The sequence below is a fragment of the Paramisgurnus dabryanus genome, chromosome 13 (genome assembly GCF_030506205.2).
Source record: "Paramisgurnus dabryanus chromosome 13, PD_genome_1.1, whole genome shotgun sequence".
Classification (NCBI taxonomy): domain Eukaryota; kingdom Metazoa; phylum Chordata; class Actinopteri; order Cypriniformes; family Cobitidae; genus Paramisgurnus; species Paramisgurnus dabryanus.
Genome location: NC_133349.1, coordinates 38,315,319 through 38,341,691, shown reverse-complemented (window position 1 = coordinate 38,341,691; position 26,373 = coordinate 38,315,319). Strand labels below are relative to the sequence as shown.

Below are 26,373 nucleotides of genomic sequence, written 5' to 3'. Positions count from 1 at the left end.
AATACCTTTTAACTCTCTTCTATCAATTAAAATCTCTATAGATTTCTTTTTAATAGCATGTTATATTCAATGTGGTTTTAACAGTGTGTCAATGTCAAGAGATTTGTAACAATAAAACTTTTCGAAAAAAAAAAAAATCTGTTCTTATCAGTTTAATGTCTGATACGTCTCCTATCCGGGGACTATATGTTAAATGGATTTTTGACCTTCGGAAATGGAAGCGGAGCTTGCTCCTTCCACTCCATGCATCAACATGGTATTGCAGTGTTTCCATGAATGGTGCGCTCCCCTTCTCGGGGACAAATAAGTCAAGTATAAAAAAATAATTTGCTTCTTCTGTGCGTGAATGACGGTGTTTTTTCTAATCCGTGTGTTTTAAAATTGCTGTGTTTTCGTTGGCTTTATTGGTTTAACGAAAAGCTTGCGTGGAAATGAACACGCTGATAAAGAAATGTTTTTGTAATGTATTTAATTATTTTCTTTACAAGTTTGTGGTGGTGATCCGAGGACGAATTAAACATCCTCGACACAGCTGAAGGTGCAACAAAAGCGAAAGAGGCCGATTGGAATGTTAAAAACACCTGAAAACTTTTTTTCACTACCCTTCATACTACAGCTGTCGAAAAACCACAGCAACGTCGACAGACCTGGAGGCATAGCTGTACTTGTTTAACTCACAACGACAACGGGTAAGTCATTGAGCCCTGTGTTATTATTTATCCACGTTCTAAAATTGCTATGCTTTCGTTGTTTCTTGATTGCTCTGTACATTTATTTGTTTCTATTCCACGTAAAGTTACTTTGTAATAACGAAACCATATATTTGAATGCGCAATTTAAATCCATTTGATTTAAATTGTTTCACATATTTCACTCTACACGGTTCAACCGGGCTGGAAACGGAATAAAAATAGGGTAGATCTCGAAGAATGTTTGGTCTCAGACGTGGCTTCGTGCGCTTTCCACCTGGTCACACACAGTAATGAAATGTTAGTCGGATGGCCTTCGGGGGCGCCGTCGATGTGATCGGTCACAGGAAGATGCGGCCGTCTGGCCTCAAAGGGTGTCGCTCATACTTACCTGGCAGGGGAGACACCATGATCATGAAGGTGGTTCACCCAGGGCGAGGCTCAGCCATTGCACTCCGGTTGTGCTGACCCTTTGCGAATTCCCCAAATGTGGGAATCTCGACTGCAAAATTTCTGATAGTGGGGGACTGCGTTCGCGCTCTCCCCTGACCTTTGTGTTAAAAATAGATTCTTTTGTCCAAGAGACGTCTAACCACGGCCCAAGAATACATTAGTCATCAAAAAAGCGGCTATTTAACGACTACATAATTTCTAATAGACAGCGAATATGTGTCTAGGCTAAAACAAGGCTTAATTTGGGCTGTCAGTGAAAATCTAATAGACGTTTGACCATTCCAAAAGAATAGACTAGCCATTGAATAGAACCACAATCAAACGGCTACATGTCTAAGAGACAGTCAACAAAATAATGCTTAGATGATTCTTTTCCTTCCAATATAAGAGGTTCTCGGGAATGGCAATCATCCAAACTAATAAATTATAAAGGCTTTTATAAGAAAATGACAACAGTTAAACAACATAGACAGCGTTGGGCAATACAAAATGCTAATAAATACAAGACAAATTGAAATATTGTACATCCATGTACATTAAACAAGCCAACAAATCTGCCAATGGGCTACGACAATTTTTCTTGAATTAAGTGTTTATATCTAGATTTGTTTCTTACCCCTTTGGCAGATTTATTTGCTTGTTTTAAGCCCAAATTCGCTTAAATTTTGAGTTTTTTTCTCCCTAAAGGCTAGGCTTATTTTCTTAGGGCATTTTGCTCATCAAAAAATGCATCTTATTTTAAGACTTTCTAGATATTTGTACAGTGAAAACAGTTCGAAATAACAAGTAAGAAATGATTTTTTGCAATGTATTCATTCATTCGCTACCCTTCATACTACAGCTGTCGAAAAACCACAGCAACGCCGACAGACCTGGAAGCGTAGCTGTATTTGTTTAACTCACAAAGACAACGGGTAAAGTATTTTCTTGATTACCTAAATGACTTGCTGTAAGAAAATAAGTTTAGGTTTAAGGGGGGGAAATACAGTTTAAAGGGATATTTCAATTTATGATGATAATTCTGTCATCATTTACTCATGCATACAGGCTTACAACAACACGAGGATTAGTTTTTTTCTGAGTAACACAAAAGAAGGTATTTTGAGGAATGATGGTAAACCCACAGCAGATAGTCACCATTGACTTCCATAGTAGGAATAAAAAAAATATGATGGAATTTATTAGGTACCATCAACCGTGTGCTAACCATCACTTTGCAAAATATTTTCTTCATCATTTATCACGATACTTCCAAAATATTTTTTCCTACTAAGTCAATATTTCATTATTTGCTTTACAAGCTTAAAAATGATGGTGACATGATTCCATGGTAATCACAAACAGTTAAACAAGTAAAATAATCACCATTACTTTTAAAAGCATTTTGAAAATTGCTTGCTTATGCTGGGAGTAAAGGTATTTCACGCAGTGCGCATCCTCTTTAAAAGGTAATGTATGCTTCTTTTAAAGCTGACACATTTGCCACATTAAAATAACAGAAATGTGTACTGTTTAAACTTTTTGGAGCCGGTGTGTCTGTGTTCTTGGGGCACACATCTACATGAGTAGTTGTAGCGGGCCACCATTCGTCAAACTTTTATGACCCCCTCCCCCACCCGTTGACAGGTCGTATTTTATGACCCCTTTGACAGGGGGGCTGGCCCATCAATCAAAAATCTGTACAAGTTGTCAACTTTAGACAGAAAGTATTTAATGGGTTTATGGCCGGTCATTTAGAGTGATTGTTTTTCCTGAGTGTGTTTTATGTCACGCGTATGTTGTTATGTTTAATGACGGCTCGTGTTTCGACATTTGCTATCTATCACCCCTCCCTTTTCGACCCGTGCGAGTCTTACCACTGCGTGTCACACTGCGGTTGTGTTGTATAAATGGGCTGTTATAAGATAGGTTTGTTTAAAACAGGTTATAGGTTTTCAGTGACTGAAAACACTTTGACTCTGACTTAACCGTTGAACAATGGCTGGCGCGTTTAATACACCTCCGGCTTCTGGTATGGAAATGGATGAGGATCTAACTTTTGCCCCCCGGAGGGGTGTGGGACAACGTGTGCGTATGACAGAATTTTTACACGATTCGGAAGACGCTGTTAAATATGAATTTCTAATGGCTGACAAGCGTTTGGGGTACTACGAGTTTGACAAGAAATTGCGCACTGTAAACCTTTACAGTGTGGAATCTGGTGAGAAACATGAATACGGCGATCCATTCCTTTTCCTCCCTGCTAAAGACTGGTCATTGTTCTACAAACGTATCTGGAAAGATGTGCAAGGATTTTGTGACGTGCCGTTGTACGTTGGAGAGTGGAACGGTGTGACACGGGGTATGCGCTATCGTGTAGTCGCCAATCAGTGTAAAAAGAAACTTGATGAGTGTGTCTACATTTTCACATGTAGAGACGCATCAAAGATTTCCGAGCGTACTTGGCCTATACCCGAGGATGAGCACAACAACCACTACGATCTGCAATTCATATTCCAATGGCGCGACGTTCGTGTGCTTGGAGATATTTTTGCTCACATTGACAAAATGTTTAGATGGTGCAAGATGCGAGACCAATACAACTCCGTAAGGGTTAAATTGTTTGACCCCCGCGGAAGCATGGCTGAGACCGACGAGATGTCGACTCCGCCCACTTACTACAAGCATTAAATGAGCCGTCACAGACCCCGCAAACACACTGATCCATAATGTCTCAAGACTCTGAAACACCCTGCCACACAGTCAAAGATACACCCGATACCATGGAGGATCCCCCGCCAAGTGTTGAGGACATACCGCCTATTAACAGCTGGCTGGATGAGTTCTGCAGAGAGCTGGGGTATCACAATCTGAACTTCCTCACAACGCGTAGCTGTAACATCGCTACAGCCGCGCACAGTGCATCAGAGGACGGCGTGGACGGCTGTATCGGAGTCGATGGCTTTAAGCTAATAAAGGCCATTGTTGCGTCCGTTCTGGAAAGCACCGTCGGTTCAAAGATGAAACGTGAATGCTACGGCTGCAAAATCAACCATCCTAGTCAAATACAACACGGATGCCTCTATGAACCCACGCCCTATTACTTTGACTTTAATTATGAAGAGTTCACCAGAACCTTGTTTAAACCGGAGTTTAAACACATCATCGTACAAGCTCTGAACCAGATCGGTCTGAAACTTCATCCCCTGCGGATCCAAGGAGCTGTGGACGCTATTCTGTGTGAACTAAGGTCTGAACCTTACGTTGTGGCTAAGCTGAAAGAAATTACAGATGAGCTAGTCGACGAGAAATGTGAGAAACTCGTCTACGATTGTGTGGACTCCTGGAGTAAAATCTGCTGAGTTTGAACTGACATCGATATTCAGATGGGGAATCTGTGTTTTACCGGTCTGATTAAAAATATGTTTAAAAACCATTATAAACGCGAACTGGTTAAACTCTTATGTAGCGTGATATCTCTTGAAACTGACTTTGATTTCAAACCTGATGCTTGTGAAAACACAGTCAAACGTGTGACCAGCCTCAAACAACAAATGTCTGATGTTCGAGATATTGCTAAGACATGGAATACCATGGTGCAGATGTGTGTTAATGCCGAAGATCATCCTTGTGTTTTTATTAAAAAAACTCTAGATTTGATGTATAAAAGTCATGATAATTTTTACATAGGCAATGTAATCACAATGTCTACATATGTAATTGATTTATGCATTGCTATGATTTTAAAGAATCCACAGTTTAATGTGTACGAAGTTGTCGCAACAGCTGCTGAATATATGATTGATAAAAAAATTGTTTCATGTATACACTTTTTATGGTATTTAGACACCATGTAATGACTTTCTGTATTATCGTTGCTGTGTGTGAAAATAAAAAAAGACTTTCTAACCAACTCTCAAGCATTACTTATTTGTGGTCTGATGAGAAGACATCATGTCGGCAGAGCTCATGAGCAAAGTATATTACACACCATCCAACCCCGGGTCTTTAGGTGGTAAAAATCGTTTAAAACAAGCTGTTTTAAAAGATTACGATGTGGTGTTAAATGACGACGAGGTTTCAGACTGGCTCTCCTCACAGGATGCCTACACATTACATAGACAGGCCCCTCTTAAATTCAAAAGAAACAAAGTGATTGTTTACGGGATAGACATGCAATTTCAAGCTGATTTGGTCGATATGTCTGCATATTCCAAGGAAAATGACGACACAAAATTTTTACTCACATGCATAGATGTGTTTAGTAAATATGCGTGGACTCGGGTCTTAAAGAACAAAAGCGGTGTTGAGGTCGCTAAGGCTTTTGAATCAATACTTGATGAAGGTCGGGTACCTCAAAAAATACAGACTGATCAGGGGAAAGAATTTTTTAACAAGCATTTTCAAGAAGTTGTTAAAAAATATAATATTCATCATTTTGCCGTCGCATCGGATTTAAAAGCTTCTGTGGTTGAAAGGTTTAATCGCAGTCTCAAAAACTTAATGTGGCGTTTTTTAACAGCCACAAACTCCAGGAGATATATTGACGTGTTACAAGATATCACGCTGGGATACAACACCACTTATCACAGGAGCATCAAGATGAGACCTGTGGATGTCAACAAAGATATTGAACACGTCGTGTTTGAAAATCTGTACGGACCTGCAGGAGTGCGGCGAGACAAACCCGTGTGTTTTAAATACAAGATCGGGGATGTTGTCAGAATCTCCAAAGTAAGGGGTCCGTTCGCGAAAGGTTATGAACAGAATTACACAGAAGAGTATTTTACAATCGCAGAGTGTATACCCCGGGATCCACCGGTCTACAAATTACAGGATTACGATAACGAAGTTATTGATGGTCGGTTTTACGAACAAGAATTACAAAAAATATCTGTGTGTGAAAACAAGGCATTTAAAGTAGAAAAAATCTTAGACAAGAAAAAACGTGGCAAAAAAATATTGGTTTTAGTGAAATGGCTCGGATGGCCTGATAAATTTAATAGCTGGGTCGCAGAAAAAGAGGTGGTCGATATACAGAATCCTTAAAAAGGAGAAACCCCCGCAGAATAAAGTCAGTCCAATAAAAAGTAGACATGGGTGACGGTGGATTTTATGTCACATTACCATGCAACGCATCTTTGGATGTCTACACCAACAATACTATCTCAAATTATAGGACCATGTTAGGAAATCCTATAAACCTGAGAGGCAAATGGGAGGTGGGGATTGTTGAAATTGAATATCCTAGAACATGGTACACATTTAGTACCGAAGATGCATTTTTAGATATAATTACAGAAGTAGGAGAGTCCAATATTTACAACGATAGTAAACGACTCTTTATAAAAGCAGGATATTATGAAAATGTCACATCGGTGATTAGTGAAATAAACAAGGCTCTAAAACCTAACGGAGTCATGGGCTATGATAACATAAGAAACAGGATCTTTTTAAAAGCACCAGCCGGTGTCTTGTTAATGTTTAGCGGAAAGTTGGCTGTTATTTTAGGGCTGAAACCGAATGTGCCTATAGGGATGGCCATGCGGTCACCCGACTCTGAGCCTGTCAAAGATGTTACGACAAGAGGTCCGCATCAAGCAGACATACACGGAGGCTTCTATTCGCTCTATATCTACACGGACATTATCGAATATCAATCAGTAGGTGACGCATATGTTCCGCTCTTAGGATGTGTACATATAACTGGTGAAAACAACAACATCGTCAGTATTAGATACGACAAACCTCATTACGTACCTACAAACAAGTCCGTTATCACAGAAATTGCTATTGAAGTAAAGGACGATCAAAACAAAGACGTTGCGTTTTCTTACGGTAAAGTGTGTGTTAAACTACATTTTAGACCCGTCAAGCAGTCCTCTTTTTAATATTCAGTAATGTCTTATTACAATTATAATTATAACGCAAACCCTGAGCGCTACGTGACATATTATACAAACCAGGCTGGAAATGGACTACCAGGATATGTGGGGGGAGGGGTCATGTACGGTAATGGACTTGGGGGGCTTTTCAGAGGTCTGTTTAGATTCGCCATGCCCTTGTTGAAGCGTGGCTTTAACATAGCCAAACCGCATCTTAAATCTGCGGCGAAAACATATTTAGTGACGTCGTTAGCAATACGATGGCAGGCTCTTTCAACAACCACGAACAGGACGGTTCGGGTTTGATGGTTATGTCTCGCAAACGTGTGTATAGGCCGCCGGGAACCAATAGGAGTGGCCAGAAACCAAAGAAAGCACGGGGTACAGTCAAGAAATCATCAGTTGCAAAGCGTAAGCGCAAGACATCAGTAAAAAAACCACCGGCAAAGAGAGTTAAAACTATTTTCTAGATCATGGCACTGCTACACAACATGTCAGAAGAGTGTATTAAATCCGAACTGGATTTATTCACGGTACCTCTGACTCAGACATCTATTGAAAAAAATACTTATGTAGAAATACCACCTTTATCAGCACTATCAGACACAGCCCCGTTGGAATTTTTCATAGCAGGAACCGGAGAGGATTATATCGATTTAAATAACACATTGCTGTTTTTAAGGGTGAAAATTACTAATCCTAACGGTACGGACATAGCCGCCGGAGCGCCAGTGGGGTTAGTGAATTATCCTATTGGAAGTTTGTTTGCCCAAACGGACGTGTCGCTCGGGGATAGATTAATTTCGCAGAGTTCCAGCACGCATCCTTATCGTTGCGTCATAGAGTGTTTGTTAAACTATGGAACAGACGTTCTCGAAACAACGTTCTCCTCTGGTCTTTATTATAAAGATTCGCCGGGTCATATGGACGCTACAGACCCAGCTGCTGGAAATAGAGGCCTGACAAAGAGAGCAGCCTTTACAGAGTCCAGTAATATCGTCGAGTTATTAGGACCCATTCATAGCGATATATTCTTTCAAGAAAAATTGATGCTTAACGGCGTGGATATTAAAATACGTATGACTAGGGCCAAAGATGAGTTTTGTTTGATGAGAAACGATAATATAAACTACAGAATAAACATTGTTTCAGCATCTCTGTTTGTTAAAAAAGTTTCAGTGTCACCAGCTGTGAGACTGGGGCACGCTCAGGCTCTGTTATCAGCTACAGCCAAATACCCCATCGACAGAGTGTGTTTGAAAAACTTCTCCATACCTGCTGGTTCCCGTGTATGCAACCAAGAAAACTTATTTTTAGGAACCCTACCCAAATCCATCGTTCTGGCTATGGTTGATAATGACGCTTTTACAGGCGCTTATAATAAAAACCCCTTTGCATTTAAAAACTACGATCTGGAATTCTTGGCGATCTATTCTGACGGTGTCCAGACACCTTCAAAACCTCTCCAGCCTGCCTGACTTTGGAAGCGGTGCTGCTGTAAGGGAATTTTACCAGCTAGCATTGGCCTCGGGAAAACATTTGAAAAATCAAGCTCTGTCTATCGATAGAGAGGCCTTTCTGCACGGATATACGCTATATGCGTTTAACCTCACACCAGATGAAGAATGTGGGCGTCACGTGTCGTTAGTCAAATCAGGCAATATCAGATTAGAACTTTGTTTTAGGCAGCCTCTCCAAAATACGATAACTCTGATCGTATATGCGATTTATGATTCAATTCTGGAAATATCTAATCGCCGACAGGTTATGATTGATTACTATTAATCATGAACACTCTGCAACTAGCGAGCCTAATGGATAAAATCTCATGCAATACACATTTCCTAGGAGTGGTGCCGTGTGACCATCTACCAGATGACCCCCTAAGAACATTGCCTGCCCTGGTCATAATTAATACACACCCGTCCGGACTCCCCGGCGAACATTGGTTATCTATTTACATAAACAAATACGGAGTGGGTTGTTTTTTTGACAGTTTTGGCAACAGACCGGATCATTACCGTTTTCCCCATCAAATCAATGACTTTTTAAATCTCAATTCTGTAACGGTGCAATACTCTGCCAAGCAAGTCCAGGATTTCTCAACAGATACCTGCGGTCAGCATTGTGTTTTTTTCCTGTATAATATGTGCATGGATCGTGAATATGAAAATGTTTTAAAAAAGTATACAGATGATCTGCTTAAAAATGACAACATGGTATCGTGTTTTGTGAAAAAGATAAAACCGTCTGATTGTTATAAAAATGTGTTTAAATGTGTTCAGTGTGTGCAGACGGGATACATGTTTGTATAATGTTTTTATTCAATAAATACACTATTAACCAGAACAAGATTTTTCAGAAAGATTGTTTTTTATTTATTAATACAGACATTCAACAACAACAACAACAACATCAATGGAAAAAAAAATTAGAAACGTAACCATTTGTTATAATCTAGATTGGGTGATTTAAACAGAGGTTCATCCGATAGAGCAACAGATGCTCGAGCCCGTGATCTTCGTTTTTTACTTTTTCCGTAAGGAGCCGGCACACCAGATGATGTGGCCGGTGATTTAAAAGACTGAACAGCCTGTCTGACTGCATGGTTTGGTAGTATAGAATAGGGCAAATTTAACAATGAGATCGCCTCTAAAAACTCTGACCAGCCTACAGGTCTGTGTTCGTCTTTGATCTTATGCGAAGCTGTAACACTTTTCACTAAATCAAACAAATGGGACCCATGTATAGGTCTTCCCCTAAACACAAATTCCCCTGAACCTGTCCATGAAGATACATCTTTAGATTTAGACATTTTATCTAAAATGTATCTGATGTTTTTTAAACTTTTTTGTGGAGCATTGTTTAACACATCATTTACAACATCCTCTGGTGCATCATCCTTATCAGCCAAAGTAGTTTGCTCCTTATCTGTGTGATCAGAGGGGGGAAGGCTTAATGTTAAAGTGTTGACTTCACGGTCTCTGTGTTTTGCGATTGTTAAAAATCTCTGTAAGGCGTTCGAGTACAACTTTGCTTTTTCATAAACATCCAAATCATTTCTGTGCAAAATATTTCGTATAGATTCATCCATATCGCTCTCGACATTCTGTTGAATAGATTCACGAGGGGATTCGGTCTTTAGTTTATCCAGTTGGTGCTGTGGGACTAGATACATTTTCTCCGCAAATTCCATTCTCTGGTCTTTATCTAGAGGCAATCAGGCTTGTAATAAAAGGGATAGCGACGCTTAGGAGGGGAAGAAGGAAGCCACCCTGCTGGTTTATCAAACGTCTCTTTCTCCCCACACTAATCTTCTTGTCCGCAACGATTTTTATCTCACGTTTCTTCTTTTTCAATTTTTGGTACTGCACATGTTTTAGAGGTATATGTCCGTGTTGTTAGGAAAGACACAAGACCGGAATCCCAGCGCAGAGGTTTTATTCTCAGAATGTGTATAATAGACAACACTCAATGTAAATGTATAGGAGAAAACACTAGATGGATCAGATATGTATAATGGAGAGCTCTCAGTGTCCGTGTATGCAAAAGGAGAAGAGATGACACAGTAATCAGAGGGACGAAGTCCTGGTGGCACGGAGTGAGATTCCTGGTGGGACACAGAGAGAGAGAGAGCGGTTAGAGTCTTCAGCAGTACGCGCGCTGGACAGCGCACTCCGGCAGTCAGGGTGTGGAGCAGAATACGCGCTAGAGCGCACTGCGGCGGTCAGCGTCTTCGGCAGAATTACGCGCTTGTGAGCGCACTGCGGCTGCACAGGGTGAAGAGCAGAATTACGCGCTAAAGCGCATTGCGGTGTCAGCGTCTTCTGCAGAATTACGCGCTCGTGAGCGCACTGCGGCTGGACAGCACAAGATGTAAAATATTGTCCGGAGATTCCTCTGACTGAAAGCTTCCAAAGACTAGACAGATGCCACACCAATCGAGAGATACTGACAGCAGGGCGGGGAATCTAACGGAGCAAAGGCAGCAGAGAGCACGGTGAAATATACTAGGAATAGACTAGACATGACAAGAACTAGACAGGGCTAGCGGGCAGGAACACACAAAGACGAACTTGCAAAGAACAAAGGAAACGAGGGGAATTTAAATCAAACCGGATTGGGCAATAATAAGAATCAGGTGCGGGACGCCGGTGAGAGAAGTCAGAGGTAATGAGATCACCAGGTGGAGGACGCGCACGTGTGGAGCTGTCAAAACAAAAACACAACACATAGAGAAACAAAGACAAAGCAGCCAATAAAACCGAAATCATGACAGGACTCCCCCCCCCACGACCGCCACCGGGCGGTCCATGAGGAGACTCACCCCGTCGCCGGCGGAGATCCTCTATCAGCCCAGGGTCCAGGATGTCCCGGGCCGGTACCCAACACCTCTCCTCCGGGCCATATCCTTCCCAGTCAACGAGGTATTGAAATCCCCTACCCCGGCGACGCACATCCAGTAAAGATTTAACTGAATACACAGGGGCACCATCTATAAGCTGAGGGGTGGGAGGGGTGGGGGCAGAGGGAACAGGGTTAAGGTGGGAAAAATACACAGGCTTCAGCTTAGACACATGAAAAACTGGATGAACCCGACCGAGTGCTGGGGGCAATCTGAGCCTGACCGTCACGGGATTAATAACCTTGACAATGCTGTATGGCCCAAGGAATCGTGGAGCCAGCTTGCGAGAAGGCTCACGGAGAGGTAAATCCTTGGACGAAAGCCATACCTTCTGCCCACAGATAAAACGGGGCGCGGTTCTACGATGACGGTCGGCCGCGGCTTTGGTTCGTCTGGAAACCTGGCGTAATGTAAATCTAGCCTTTCTCCAGGTGCGTTTGCAACAACGGACAAAAGCTAGCGCAGACGGAACCACCGCATCAGGTTCCTGTGATGGGAATAAAGGAGGCTGAAACCCCATGGACGCCTCAAAAGGGGACATGTTAAGGGAAGAAACAGGGAGAGAATTATGGGCGTATTCAACCCAGGGTAACTGTTGGCACCAGGAGCTCGGATATTGCGATGTCAGACAGCGGAGAGCTCTACCTAAATCTTGGTTAGCCCGTTCACATTGCCCGTTGGTCTGAGGATGATACCCTGAAGACAAGCTAGCTGTGGAGCCTATTTGTCTACAAAATTCCTGCCAGAAACGAGAGATAAACTGAGGACCCCTATCTGAAACAACGTCTGTGGGCAGACCATGTAAGCGAAAGACGTGCTCGATCATAACCTGGGCAGTTTCCTTAGCAGTGGGCAATTTGGGCAAAGGGACAAAGTGAGCCGCCTTGGAGAAGCGGTCGACAATGGTCAAAACTACAGTGTTTCCCTTAGAACTAGGCAAATTGGTTACAAAATCGATAGCGATATGTGACCAAGGACGAGAGGGAATGGGTAATGGTTTAAGCAGACCAATAGGGGCTTGATGAGAGGCCTTATTACGGGCACAAACCTGACAGGCTAACACAAACTGTCTGACATCGGGACCCATAGAGGGCCACCAAAAACGCTGACGTACGGTAGCCAACGTTCTCCGAACCCCCGGATGGCAAACAAACTTGGACTCGTGACCCCACCGGATGACCTCAGAGCGAAGCGCATTTGGAACCCACAATCGACCCGCTGGGCACCCCTCTGGCACTTCCCCCTCCCGGCCGGCCCGTCTCACCCGTTGTTCTATTCCCCAGCGCAGGGCACCCACCACCCGCCCCTCCGGGAGGATGGTTTCGTCCCCAGCGGAACCGGGGCTTTCGAACAAACGAGAGAGAGCATCGGGCTTAGTATTCTTGGAACCGGGCCGGTACGAGAGGGTGAAGTTAAATCTGTCAAAGAAGAGCGCCCAACGAGCCTGACGAGAAGATAACCTCCTGGCTGAACGGATGTACTCGAGATTCTTATGATCCGTCCAGACCAGGAAGGGCTCCGAGGTCCCCTCTAACCAGTGACGCCACTCACCCAAAGCCAGTCTGACCGCCAGCAGCTCCCGATTGCCTATGTCATAATTTCGCTCTGCTGGGTTTAACCGATGGGAGAAAAAGGCACAGGGATGCACCTTGCCATCCTTAGCAGACCGCTGAGACAAAACGGCGCCTACCCCGACATCCGAAGCATCCACCTCCACAATAAATTGAGCAGCCGGATCTGGAATAGAGAGAACAGGAGCAGAGATAAACCGGGACTTTAAAATATCAAAGGCCTCCTGAGCACGGGAATTCCAGACAAACCTCTCCTTAGTGGAAGTGAGAGCAGTAAGAGGTTGAGCAATCTGACCATAATTCCTGATAAATCGCCGGTAAAAATTGGCGAAACCCAGAAATCTTAATAAATCCTTACGGGAGTCGGGGACTGGCCATTCGGCTACCGCTTTGATCTTGGCTGGGTCGGGACGGATCTCACCGGGGGCAACAACAAAACCCAGGAACGAAACTGACTTACGATGAAATTCGCACTTCTCCGCCTTGACATACAGCTTATTCTCTAACAACCGGCGTAAGACTCGGCGGACATGCTGAGTGTGTTCCTGCATAGAGGGAGAAAAGATGAGAATATCATCTATGTACACAAAGACAAACTTGTTAATCATGTCTCTCAGCACATCATTGACCAGAGTCTGGAAGACAGAGGGGGCGTTACAAAGGCCGAACGGCAGAACGCAGTACTCAAAGTGTCCGGTAGGGGTGTTAAAGGCTGTCTTCCATTCATCTCCCTCTCTTATTCGCACCAGATGATAGGCGTTGCGTAAATCTAGCTTAGTAAAGACCTGCGCTCCCTGCAGGAGCTCAAACGCAGTAGACATTAAAGGAAGGGGGTACCTATTCTTAACAGTAATGTCATTCAAACCCCTATAATCAATACAAGGGCGCAGGGAGCCGTCCTTCTTGCCAACAAAGAAAAACCCCGCCCCTGCGGGCGAGGTGGAGGGACGGATGAGACCGGCACGCAGGGCATCATTAATATACTGGTCCATAGCCTCTCTCTCAGGACCCGATAACGAATAAAGTCTACCCTTGGGCGGAGAAGTGCCGGGGAGGAGATCAATAGCACAATCATATGGCCGGTGAGGAGGAAGGGAGGTGGCCCGGGCTTTACTAAACACCTGAGCGATATCCGCATACTCCGCCGGGACTCCGGTCAAATCGACCGCCGGAACCTGAGGGAGAGAAAGAACAGGACCAGAAACAGCAGAACCAAGACAAGACACATGACAAGACTGGGACCAAGACAAAATTACACTATGCTGCCAATCAACGTGAGGATTGTGCTGCGCTAACCAACCATGCCCCAAAATAATGGGAGATAGAGAAGCATGAAGAATATGCAACACAATCTCTTCACGATGATTACCAGACACAGAGAGACTCACAGGGGGAGTGCAATGAGTGATCCGCGCCATCTGCTGCCCCTTAAGGGACCAGACATCCAAAGGGGATTGGAGAGGGACAGCCGGGAGACCCCAGGAGCGAACCAGAGCCTCATCAATGAAGTTGCCCTCCGCACCAGAGTCGAGAAGGGCGGTGGACGGATGATCCCGCCCAGCGAAGGACAGCATGACGGGGAGCTGGGTGCTGGAAACTGGGGAGAATTTAGAAGATGTAGCGCCCACCAGGACTCCCGAATTCACTGGTGGGCAGCGGCCTTTTAACGGGCAGGTCCTAGCAAAATGTCCGGGTTTCCCACAGTAGAGGCAGAGGGCATTCTGTAGCCGCCTCTCTCTCTCTCTCTGTGACAGGCGCATGCGCCCCAGTTGCATGAGTTCCGACTCGACAGGTGGAGACGTCGGGGCAGAGGGAGAAGTGGAAGTCTCACCCATAAGCACTCGCTGGCGCAGAGAGCGACGCTGACCATGAAGGATCCTCCGGGCTTCGATCCGGAGAGCCAAATCAATAATGGCTTCGAGCGTGGGGGGAAAATCGTGCACGGCGATCTCATCCTGCAGATCATCTGACAACCCCTCAACAAACTGCGCTCGAAGAGCCGCTTCGTTCCAGTGGCAGGCAGCCGCTAGGGTCTTAAACTCTATGGCGAACTCGGTGACGGAGTGTCCTCCCTGAACCAGGCGTGCCAACCGAGCCGCAGCGGCGTCCCCGCGAACGGAGCGGTCGAATAGCTTCTCCATCTCCTCGCGAAATTCATAGAAGGACCGGCAGCAAGGATCGCCGGCATCCCAAACGGCTGTAGCCCACTCACGAGCCTTCCCAATCAGCCGGGTGATCACGTACGCAATCCGGGTGCGCTCAGAAGCGTAGCGACGTGGCTGGAGGGCAAAGACCAGGGAGCATTGTGACAGAAACGCTCGGCAGGAGGCGGGATCTCCATCATAAGGTGGTGGGTCTGTGGCATGAGGCTCCATCTCTAACTGCTGAAACTGGTCAAGACGGGAGGAGAGGTCAGCCAAGCGAGAAGATAGATCCTCGACCTCTTGAGACATGGTGGTGAGACGGGCCGAGTGTTGGCCCAACCAAGAGCCTTGCTGGGCGAGAGCAGATCGGAGGGCGTCAACCTCCGCGGGATCCATGTTGGCAAGTTCGTCCTGTTAGGAAAGACACAAGACCGGAATCCCAGCGCAGAGGTTTTATTCTCAGAATGTGTATAATAGACAAGACTCAATGTAAATGTATAGGAGAAAACACTAGATGGATCAGATATGTATAATGGAGAGCTCTCAGTGTCCGTGTATGCAAAAGGAGAAGAGATGACACAGTAATCAGAGGGACGAAGTCCTGGTGGCACGGAGTGAGATTCCTGGTGGGACACAGAGAGAGAGAGAGCGGTTAGAGTCTTCAGCAGTACGCGCGCTGGACAGCGCACTCCGGCAGTCAGGGTGTGGAGCAGAATACGCGCTAGAGCGCACTGCGGCGGTCAGCGTCTTCGGCAGAATTACGCGCTCGTGAGCGCACTGCGGCTGCACAGGGTGAAGAGCAGAATTACGCGCTAAAGCGCACTGCGGTGTCAGCGTCTTCTGCAGAATTACGCGCTCGTGAGCGCACTGCGGCTGGACAGCACAAGATGTAAAATATTGTCCGGAGATTCCTCTGACTGAAAGCTTCCAAAGACTAGACAGATGCCACACCAATCGAGAGATACTGACAGCAGGGCGGGGAATCTAACGGAGCAAAGGCAGCAGAGAGCACGGTGAAATATACTAGGAATAGACTAGACATGACAAGAACTAGACAGGGCTAGCGGGCAGGAACACACAAAGACGAACTTGCAAAGAACAAAGGAAACGAGGGGAATTTAAATCAAACCGGATTGGGCAATAATAAGAATCAGGTGCGGGACGCCGGTGAGAGAAGTCAGAGGTAATGAGATCACCAGGTGGAGGACGCGCACGTGTGGAGCTGTCAAAACAAAAACACAACACATAGAGAAACAAAGACAAAGCAGCCAATAAAACCGAAATCATGACACGTGTAATAAATTAAGAGCTAGTTCGCACAATGCCACAACGAAATCATCCGTGGCAGATTGTAGAATAACACGTCTCTGTTTGGGTGATGATTTTAATAGAAGTTTTAAAAGAGGGAGGTTTCTACAAAGCCTATCAGACATTTTCAAACTCTTTGTTTTCTTTTCCGGACGTACACCACTGGGTGCGGTGAAAGCAAATCTGTTCTGAGACGATACAGTTCCGGTGTTTTGGCTTTATAGTCAATCATAAGATACCCAAAAGGTTGACTGGTTGCGTCTTTGTAAGCCTCCATAAAATATTTTGTTTCTCCGGGGTACATCTGTCTGGCTAGAACCATGACCTGATTTGTGTCTCGGGGGTTTTTAAAAAGAATTAGATAATTTGTGTTCAAAGCTATAGTCCTGCTCGACTTTCCCTGGCAAAATAAATTCTGTACAATATAAATAACGCTCAAGTTTCTGTGGTGTACATACTGAGTGAATGCCTTTTCCACTTCGATGTTTCCAGAAGCATCACGCATGACATCGTCTAGAATTAGCAGAGATGTTTTATTAACAGGAAACAAATGATCATCATTCAGAGTCTGTGGAATCCCTTCAATGAATTTAATTTTGTACATTCTTGATATTTCTTCATACATTTTTTGCCAACATTCATATATAATTACAATATTCTCAATCTTTTCAGAAATCAAATTTACAGCATTTTCCAACAACATCTTAACAAAGATTGATTTCCCACTGTTGGATGGCCCCGCTACAATTAAAGAGAATGGATGCTGTAGCCTAAAGTCATGGTCTTCAGCATCCCTGGCACCTTTATGCCCAAAAACGTTATCAGAATCCATTACATTAACGTCGTCAGATTTTCTTTGTTTATTACTCGCTTGTTGTATACGAGTTTAAACTTCTTCACAACTGTCTTGTTGTGGAGCGTGAGGTGTCTTTTATTCCTCACAATGCTGTCAGCAGAAGCTAGCACGTGCCTGTCACGATCACCCTCATTAACATAATCACGGACAAGATCAACCAGTGTGTCTAATGTGATAATTTGGGAGTTTGTATAATTTTGCACGATGCCTTTGGCCTTTAGGACAGAACGCCCCTTTGCGGTACGGTAAGCGTATGTTTTTGGACCGCACGACACAAACTCGACCGCAAAATCATCATCCCCAATTTCATCAGTCAGATTACCTAGATACGGCCCCAGCGGGGGGTCCCACTCGCCGTCTTTAGACGTGAAAATCACGCTGTCGGTATCGCTGTAAAGCACACGCTCATTCAGCCTGTCCATAAGGTCATACAACTCTAGACGCGCGTGAGCTGTGGTAAAGGCGCCGAGAAATATGTTTATGTCACGCGTGCGCGCGCCTTTGCCGTTCGGATGGATCCATTGCACTAGAGCGACGTTGTCTGACACAAACGAAAAGTGTTTAATCTCGTACGCCATGCCAAAAATGTATCTCGTAAACTCTTCCGGATCTGAAAGCAACACTGTGGTGGGCATATTTTCTCTCATAGAAAAACGACCCCACAAACTGTTTAACAACAGCTTATTGATAGATTGTCTCGCGGGGTTAAGGCTTATCTTATCAGGATTCATTTGTATCCCCTCTTTCTCAAAGTAATCAGCAATGTAGGCATCTTTGTCCTGATCTGTCACTACGTGTGCGGGGTACCCACTGGCCTCTTGCTTGTATTGTAAAAATGTTTTGACATATTCACAAAACAAGGTTTCTGAGGATTGTGGAAAATGCCACACTTCGTCCACTTTTGTCACCATGTAACCCTTCTCGATAGCCTTTAACAGCTCGAGACTTACCCAACACCCTGAAAGCGTTCGCTGCTCATCTGTGTGATCGCAGGGGGTAGACTGATTCTGCTGCTCACAGCAGGTTGCGCAGAGAGGGAAATTCAGTTTATTATTGGCTCTGTATGGGAGCACGGGGTGCAGCAGGTTTCTTGGGGGTAACACTGATGCCTTGATAAGCCCGTAATAATTTTCAAGGGGTTCAAAATCTTTTAAAATTATCTGGGGATGTCCTATCGGGTAGCACTTCTTGGCCTGACAGAAGGGATACAGACTTGTAAAATCGACATATCTGATTTTCTCCCCTTCGGCGGCTTTATGGTAGAGTTTGTAAGCGTTAGTGCGGCCGCCAAATAGAGCGTCGCGGGGTTTCAGTCTCTCGGGGTGCGTGTAAGTGGACATAAACGCTATTACGTCAGGATCAGACTGCTTAGCAGCGTCCCATTCACACTCCCACATAACCTCAACATTCAACCCATACGCCTTCTCCAAAACCTCCATTTTGGCCTCATGCTGTCTTCTGTGTACAGCGTGCGTCAATTTTGTCACAGGATGAATATCATATTCATTATATTTGCAAGTATGACTGTGCCAGAGGCATCCTAAAAATTCCAAAATATAAGTTTGACCATCTTTCTGGAAAGCACCATCCACATGGTAGGATCCGAACGACATTTCACCACGATTTAGAGCGTGCTGGACATCGACGCCTCGCGAATGAGTGACATATTCAAGCCATTCGATGGATGCGTTTGAATAGGCTTTGTTCTTAGTCAGATAAGCACCGTTGTGTGTCAACGCTAAGGTGTCTCTCTCCAGATAATGGGTCTTGTACACGGCCATGCAGCACGATGCCAGAGTTGTGTATCTGAACGGGTCAAGGGCGGTGCACTGTATAAACTCATCACGATATTTCATGCACGCCTCTCTCAACAAAACAACATTGTTCTTGCCGTAAAGTGCCAGTTCTTTTTTAAAGTCAAACACTTCACACTCTACGGTCTTGTACCATTCATCAAACTGTTCCCTGGTTTTCTCTGACATTGTGTCATATCCGTACATTTTTTTGTCCGGATAGGGGCCTATGTAGTTTTCATTCTCCACCCGGTTAAAGTGATGTGGAAAATAGCCCTTCTCTGCACAGGTCAGATTCATGGCAGATGCAGTCTTGGCTAGACTCATTGGGAGAAATGAGAAGCTATCGATAAATCTTTGCTTGTAGCTTTCGTCAAACATAAATATCAGACGACATCCCTGCATCGTGATTTTAAGAGTGAGTCCCACCTTTGTGAAATATTCCAAAAGAATAAAATTGTCAAAGCCAGCATTGTGGGCTATCCATGTGTAGTCGTTGTACCTAGGGTGTCTGAATCTCTGCACGAGTTGTGCGACGCAGTCGGTGCCCTCTGCTGTGAATTCTTCACCCGTAAAAGTGATGGCGCAAACAAAGTTTGCAACATGTTTTCCACCCTCGTGACGCGTCTCAAAATCATAGAAGATGTACTTCTCACTGGGTTTCTCGAGCCTTAGGGGCTGAATAAAACATTGATGAGGTGCATCGGGTGTCATCTCCATGCCACAATGCAGACACTTCTCCGCTGTGCATTTGTGCGCTTTTGGTTTGTTACCGCTAATGTAATAGCGTCGATTACATGTTGGACAGTATTTGGTTACGTCGCACTGAGCAAACTGCTGATTCAGTGGAGGTTTTTTATGCATTTCATAACAATATTCTGATTTGCAATACCTCAAACAATCACCACAGTGTATCGTCTTTGCAGTGTGTTTGTAACAGTCGGGGGCATTGCATATGTCACATGCGTATCTGCATTTATGATCTCTTTTATTAGAAAAGCCATTGTAGCAATAGTCGCAGACGTACTTGCACCCGATAAATGCCCTCAAATTTTTTATCATGAAGTAATGACTATCTGACAGATAGAGAAACACCGTCTTGTAGTGGGGCTTGTTTTTTGTCATGTATTTTTCCAAACCACCAGTGCTTGATCTGTGAAAAACTACAATTTTGATGTTTAGCAATCTCTCAAACAAAGCGACGTCATTAAATCGTATCATATCTTGGATTGAAAATCCAGCCTTCTTTTGAATGTCAGCAGCTATGGGCATTAATTCTGGGTCTGTTTTTTGGGGGTTCAAAAAATGTGACAGACAAAGTGCGAAGCATAGCTTGTCGGACATATTTGTGGGGCAAAAAAGATTCATTCTATTTCTTTTTATAACCTCATTGTGTGCTAGATCGCTGAATTTTCTGCGACCACCACCGTTTTTGCTTCTGACAATAGACACGTTTAACATCAGATTGTCATCAACGCGCACGGCCCTGTTGCTTTGCATGACTCTTTCAAGCTGGTCTGACAGCGCTGAGACGCTATAATCGTTAGCGGGCGTGAGCATCGCATTTATATCCGACATTAATGACTCTCCGCGTAATAAAACATTTATAATACCCCCATCACCACCTAATATTCTAGATAGAGAGACTATTTCATTCAGAACACCATCCAAAAATAGCACGTACGATGCCATATCTGTAGAAGCTATTGCCCTCAGATTTAAACTCCTAAGTATTTCCACACTGTTAAATCTTGTACGAGGAACGACGGTATAACCATTAAATTCACCCCCGTCTCTCACAAGCCTCTCAACGTCTTCGGACGTTAGACCCATATCAGCCATTTCAGAATTGTGGTGGGGGTCGGCCGCCCCCTCACCACCGTGTTGAACATGTAAATTCTCGGATGCCCCGTCGTTTAGATCAACGACTGGAGCCTCTGGATCAATTTGATTATTGATAAATACAGCTTCTGGAACCTCAAAAACTTGATGCGTATTTAAAACATCAGGATCTAAGACCATAGTAGGCTCTGGAGGGGGCTGTGAAATGGGATCGAGCATACTTATCAATTCTCCGAATTCGGCTGAATTACGCTGATTTCCATTCATAGCTCTGACAGTTTCTATCAGTATTTGCATTCCCAATTCGTAATCAAATATATCAAGCGGGGATTCATTGCGCCTTATAATTTTATTCGCATGACTACAACCAGAGTCCGAATTACGTTTTTGGGCCATTTTACAACAATATTCGGAAACACAGTGAAACCCCAAAATATTCAAATAATCAAACAATGTAAACACAATAAAACTAAACCAAAAAACAAACAATATAGTTAAATCAATGAAAAAACTCTAAACCAAAATGAGTATAAAAACGGATTACGATGAAAAATAAACCAATAGGTATTAAGGACACAAGTTTAAAACAACAGTAAAGCAATATATTTAAAACAATGAAAAACTCTAAACCAAAATTAATATAAAGACTGATTATATAAACGATGAAAACTAAACCAAAAATATAACAAGAACACAAGTTTAAAATATCAGTAAAACAATATATTTAAAACAATGAAAAAACTCTAAGTCAAAATGAGTATAAAAACGGATTATATGAGCGATGAAAACTAAAACAATAGGTATTAAGAACACAATTTTAAAATAACATCAAAACAATTTATAATAGTCACTTACCCTTGTGATTTTAAAAAGCGATCAGCTCTGTGGACAAATCAACACAGGTATCCAATATCCGAAATGTTTAAAATCCAATATGACACAAAATGTTTAAAATGTCCCCAGACAAATCCAAAAAGTCTCTGATTTTCTCTTTTTTAAAGATACGTCCAAAGTGTTGTGGTCGGTATCCTAGTCTGTAAACAGATAAAAACAAGTTATTAGGACAAATATCTAAATAAAACAACTTTTTTCTTATGCAACATAAACGTACCGTGGAGATCCGCTATATATATTTTGCAATAGTACACACAACGTTCGCTTTGCCGCTGATATCCAAACCTTTAAAACAGATAACACATGTTATTAGAAAATATTTAAACAAACCAGTTTGTTTAAATCTATTGTAACAGGATTAAATAAATACACACCGGACAACACACTCCACTCTGCGTCTCTTTTGTTCCAAGAGTTCCTTGTTACGCTGCTGATGGTTCTAGTCACGGTCTGACTTTTTTGTTCATTCCACTCTTCTCCGCGATTTACCAGGAATAGTTAATACCGGTTTATACAATTTCGCTGCAATACCAGAGATTGAATCTTTAGTTTTTAAATAAATCAGACAAAATACTGGAACGAACACAGTGAAACACATACATACCAATAGACTTGAGTATAACAGCTCTGATCCATCCAAACTGATGCCGGAGATCTCTTGTCGCTCCCCAATAAAGGTTCGGTCATAAACTTTCAAAGATTACATCACACGACCCCCACACAAACACACACTGACATAATATCAGCATCAGAAAACTTTGTGTCTGAACAGAAAATAGACTAGTTCGATAGAAAATATCGGCTTTAAGTTTAAACAGTTACAGCTAATCACATATATATATATATATATATATATATATATATATATATATATATATATATATATATGATTAGTGATTGCCTTTAAATAAACTTTTGATGTTGCAAAACTTTAGATTCAACAACACACAGCCGCAGTGTGACACGCAGTGGTGAGACTCGCACGGGTCGAAAAGGGAGGGGTGATAGATAGCAAATGTCGAAACATGAGCCGTCATTAAACATAACAACATACGCGTGACATAAAACACACTCAGGAAAAACAATCACTCTAAATGACCGGCCATAAACCCATTAAATACTTTCTGTCTAAAGTTGACAACTTGTACAGATTTTTGATTGATGGGCCAGCCCCCCTGTCAAAGGGGTCATAAAATACGACCTGTCAACGGGTGGGGGAGGGGGTCATAAAAGTTTGACGAATGGTGGCCCACTACAACTACTTACATGTAAAAGCAGAATTGCTTATTATTCGTCTCTATTTCTGGTATAGGTCAATTATGAGTGAAGAACCGTTCACCAAATGAAGACCGCAGCCAGGTGACGGGATTCTGTGGTAATCGCAAACAGGTAAACCAGTAAAATAATCATCATTTATTGTTAAAATAATTTTGAAAATTGAAGTTCTGTGTGTTCTTATTGTACTTTATTTATTTCTGCAGGTAAGCACCATACCGTAAGCGTCATTCCCTTTATAACAGGTAAGGTTCATACTGTTTTATTCTTTTGTACTGTTTTATTCGTACTGTTTTAAATCATTCAGTAAATGCAAAGTTAAACTGATGTGTTTTTAATCTAGATTTAAAAGTGTCTACTGTTGAAGCACATCTGATCTCTTCTGAAAGCTGATAATAACTAAATGCTGATGCACCTTGTTTTGAGTGAACCCTCGTTTTTTCTAAATGACCTGATCCTATTGATCCGAGTAATCGGTTTCATATTCGATTAGCATATCTGTCATGTATTTCGGCCCGTAGCCATGAAGTGGTTTTTAAACAAGTAACAGTACTTTTTTTAATCCATTGTCCATTGCAATAATCGGCCCTGCTGGTGATGAAAGCATGAACAAGTTTCTCTAAGTCCTGTCTTGAGACAAAACCTCCAATTCTGGCAATATTTCTGAGATGGTAGTAAAAGCAGAATTCCTTATTATTTTTCTCTATCTCAGGCTCTATGGCATATATGTCACGATTTTATTTGTCTATTTATATGTCTATTTACAAGGACTGCCTTGGCCAAATGTTATTGTTAATTAATATTGAAGCAGTTATTTAACATATTTCCTTTGAGTAGTTATTTGTGTAATGATCCATATATCTATTTTTATGTATATTTTTAACTTAGGAATGTGATTTTAAAGCACATATTTGTTATTGTATGACACCTCTCATGTTATGAAAGTAAAAAATAAATGTATTTTCTGATGTCTTGCATTTCTGTTTTTAAACTGTTAATCCTTATCAAGTGCTATACATTAGAAAGTGGATAAATAACAAAAATGTCACTCCTGACAGCTGATAAATTAATCGTTCTTTATAGCACCACTGAGGTGAGCACTTTTCAAGGCAAGATTCTTTATAGAACCGTATAAAAAGGTTCTATATAGTACCAATAAAACGGGTTCTGCTATGGTTACAAGCTGAAGAACCCTTATTTGTTACTATTTAGGAGCATCTTTAGAGTGTTGCGTAGGTTCGAAACTTTCAAACTTTTAACCAAAAAAAAAAAGGGTCACACGGTTTTATTTGTGGTGTGGACATGAACACGCTGCAGGCATTGAAATGTAATTTGTAATTTATTGTCTCATTTCATATTTAACAAATAGGAAGCAAAGTGCTATTCAATCAGTTTAACTAAACAACTGGTGTTCCTCAATTTTGGGGCCTATTTTGTTCAGTATATCAGTTTTGTTCAGTTTTGTATGTGCATGCAAAAAGCATTCAGCGAGCAAATTAACTGAAGCTTTACCTTCGTGTTTCTTTTTGTATGAGTGATAACTGTTTCTGTATGTATTTGTATGGTTTTTTTACAAGTATAGAGTGAAATGCACACGGTGAGTAATGAACGCAGACCTTCAGTGCCGGACCTCTGACCCGCTAACCTCCATCCCGACAGCCAGCGCCTTCTCCGGATGCCATTGCGGTATAGCTTCTCGGCTTTTTGGGTAAGATCGAGTGGACACCGGGGACTACACGTTTAAATGGATTTTTGACCTTCGGCTATGGAAGCGAGGCTTGCTCCGTCCACTCCGTGCATCGACTCTGGCGTTTTCCGGGGACAAATAAGGTGAGTTTAAAACCAGAGTTTGCTTCTTTTGTGCGTGGTTGCCAGTTTGTTTGCCAATCCGTGGTCCATAATAAGTTCCGCTTCGTGGTTTCTCCATCGCTCAGTACTTTTCTGTGTTTCTATTTTACGTAAAGCTAACACCAAAACGATTGTGGAAAGCGCTTTATAGATTGTTCTCAAAGAAAAAACGAGAAACAAACCCATGTGAATATGGGTCAAATTATCTAGGCGGAGCACTTCGTTCAAAGAAAAACGCAACAGAATTGTTTGCGTTGAACAAAGACAATGGTGCGTGCAGACATCGAATGTGTATTGTGGATAAAAAATGGCCAGTGGGGTGGGACAATTTTTCTTGAATTAAGTGTTTATGGGAAAAGTTCACAAATTTTTTCTTACCCTGTAGGCAGATTTATTTGCTTGTTTTAAGCATAAAATAACAGGAGAAGAAATTGTGTAGGGGGAGCAGAGGGGTTTTTTTTTCGTTCAAAGAAAAGCAGCGTGGCACGAATGAATGTTTGGCTGAAATGCTATCGTAATTTCCCCCTTAATTTTCCTTACAAACATGAAACCAGAGAGAAGGGCCAGTTGGCATCGAATTGCACCTTGTATTCGGTGATTGATTGAGGAAAAATATGCGTATGTGTATATATACACTTGCTTTGTTGAACAGAGACAATGGCCGCGTGCTCCAGCGTCACCTATATGCCTATTTCACAAAATGGCGCCTTTGACCGGAAGTAGGGAAAACATCGTTCAGGTTGCACCACTACGATGGCCACTCAATATAGTATGGACTGACAGCTGCTTTGTTTTCTCCTACACATGAATTTACTTGTAAAAATAACAATAACATATATTGTCGATTGGTGTTATATTATTTTTTTAGCATTTCGTATTATCAAAATATCCCAGACAGCACACATACATCTGGCCGACGTTGTGCCGACTTTCAAAGTTCCATCGGCAAGATGTCGCTCAGGGAGCGTTTGCTCATTGGGAAGATGTCGTCTAGATGTCGGCATCTCGTCGCAAATGCCCTCGGGCCGATGTTTAAACGATGCAATTACAGCCGCTCTGCACGGGCTTTACCGTGCATTTATTTATTAAATTAAACCTTTATTCATTCACACTTATGCAGAATAATGTGCTTCTGTGCAATAATAACTAAAAACAAGTACACCACTGTCAATAACCGTTGCAAATTTATTCATTTGACAAATATAACACATAAACAACTTGGATAAATCAGTAACAGAATATTTAGATGTGTCACACATAAATTATATATTCTGTAACTATTATACACTGCTATACTACTGTGTAAACGTTTTACTTACACTTAACTAAAATATTTCTTATACCCTTCAAAATAATATACTCTTAAAGTATATGATTCAATTACGTTTGTGGACAAAAATATAGTCTCAACATATACATTTATTTCAATTG

At 42.6% G+C, this 26,373-nt stretch overlaps 1 non-coding gene and 1 pseudogene across 1 annotated transcript; both read left to right on the top strand.

The window, feature by feature from the left end:
- The first annotated feature begins 113 nt into the window (after positions 1-113).
- On the top strand, positions 114-290 carry LOC135742642 (U2 spliceosomal RNA; annotated as a pseudogene).
- A 782-nt stretch (positions 291-1,072) lies between these two features.
- On the top strand, positions 1,073-1,237 carry LOC135742629 (U1 spliceosomal RNA). The gene has a single exon (XR_010530048.1). It is a non-coding gene; the product is annotated as a U1 spliceosomal RNA (small nuclear RNA).
- The last annotated feature ends 25,136 nt before the right edge of the window (positions 1,238-26,373 follow it).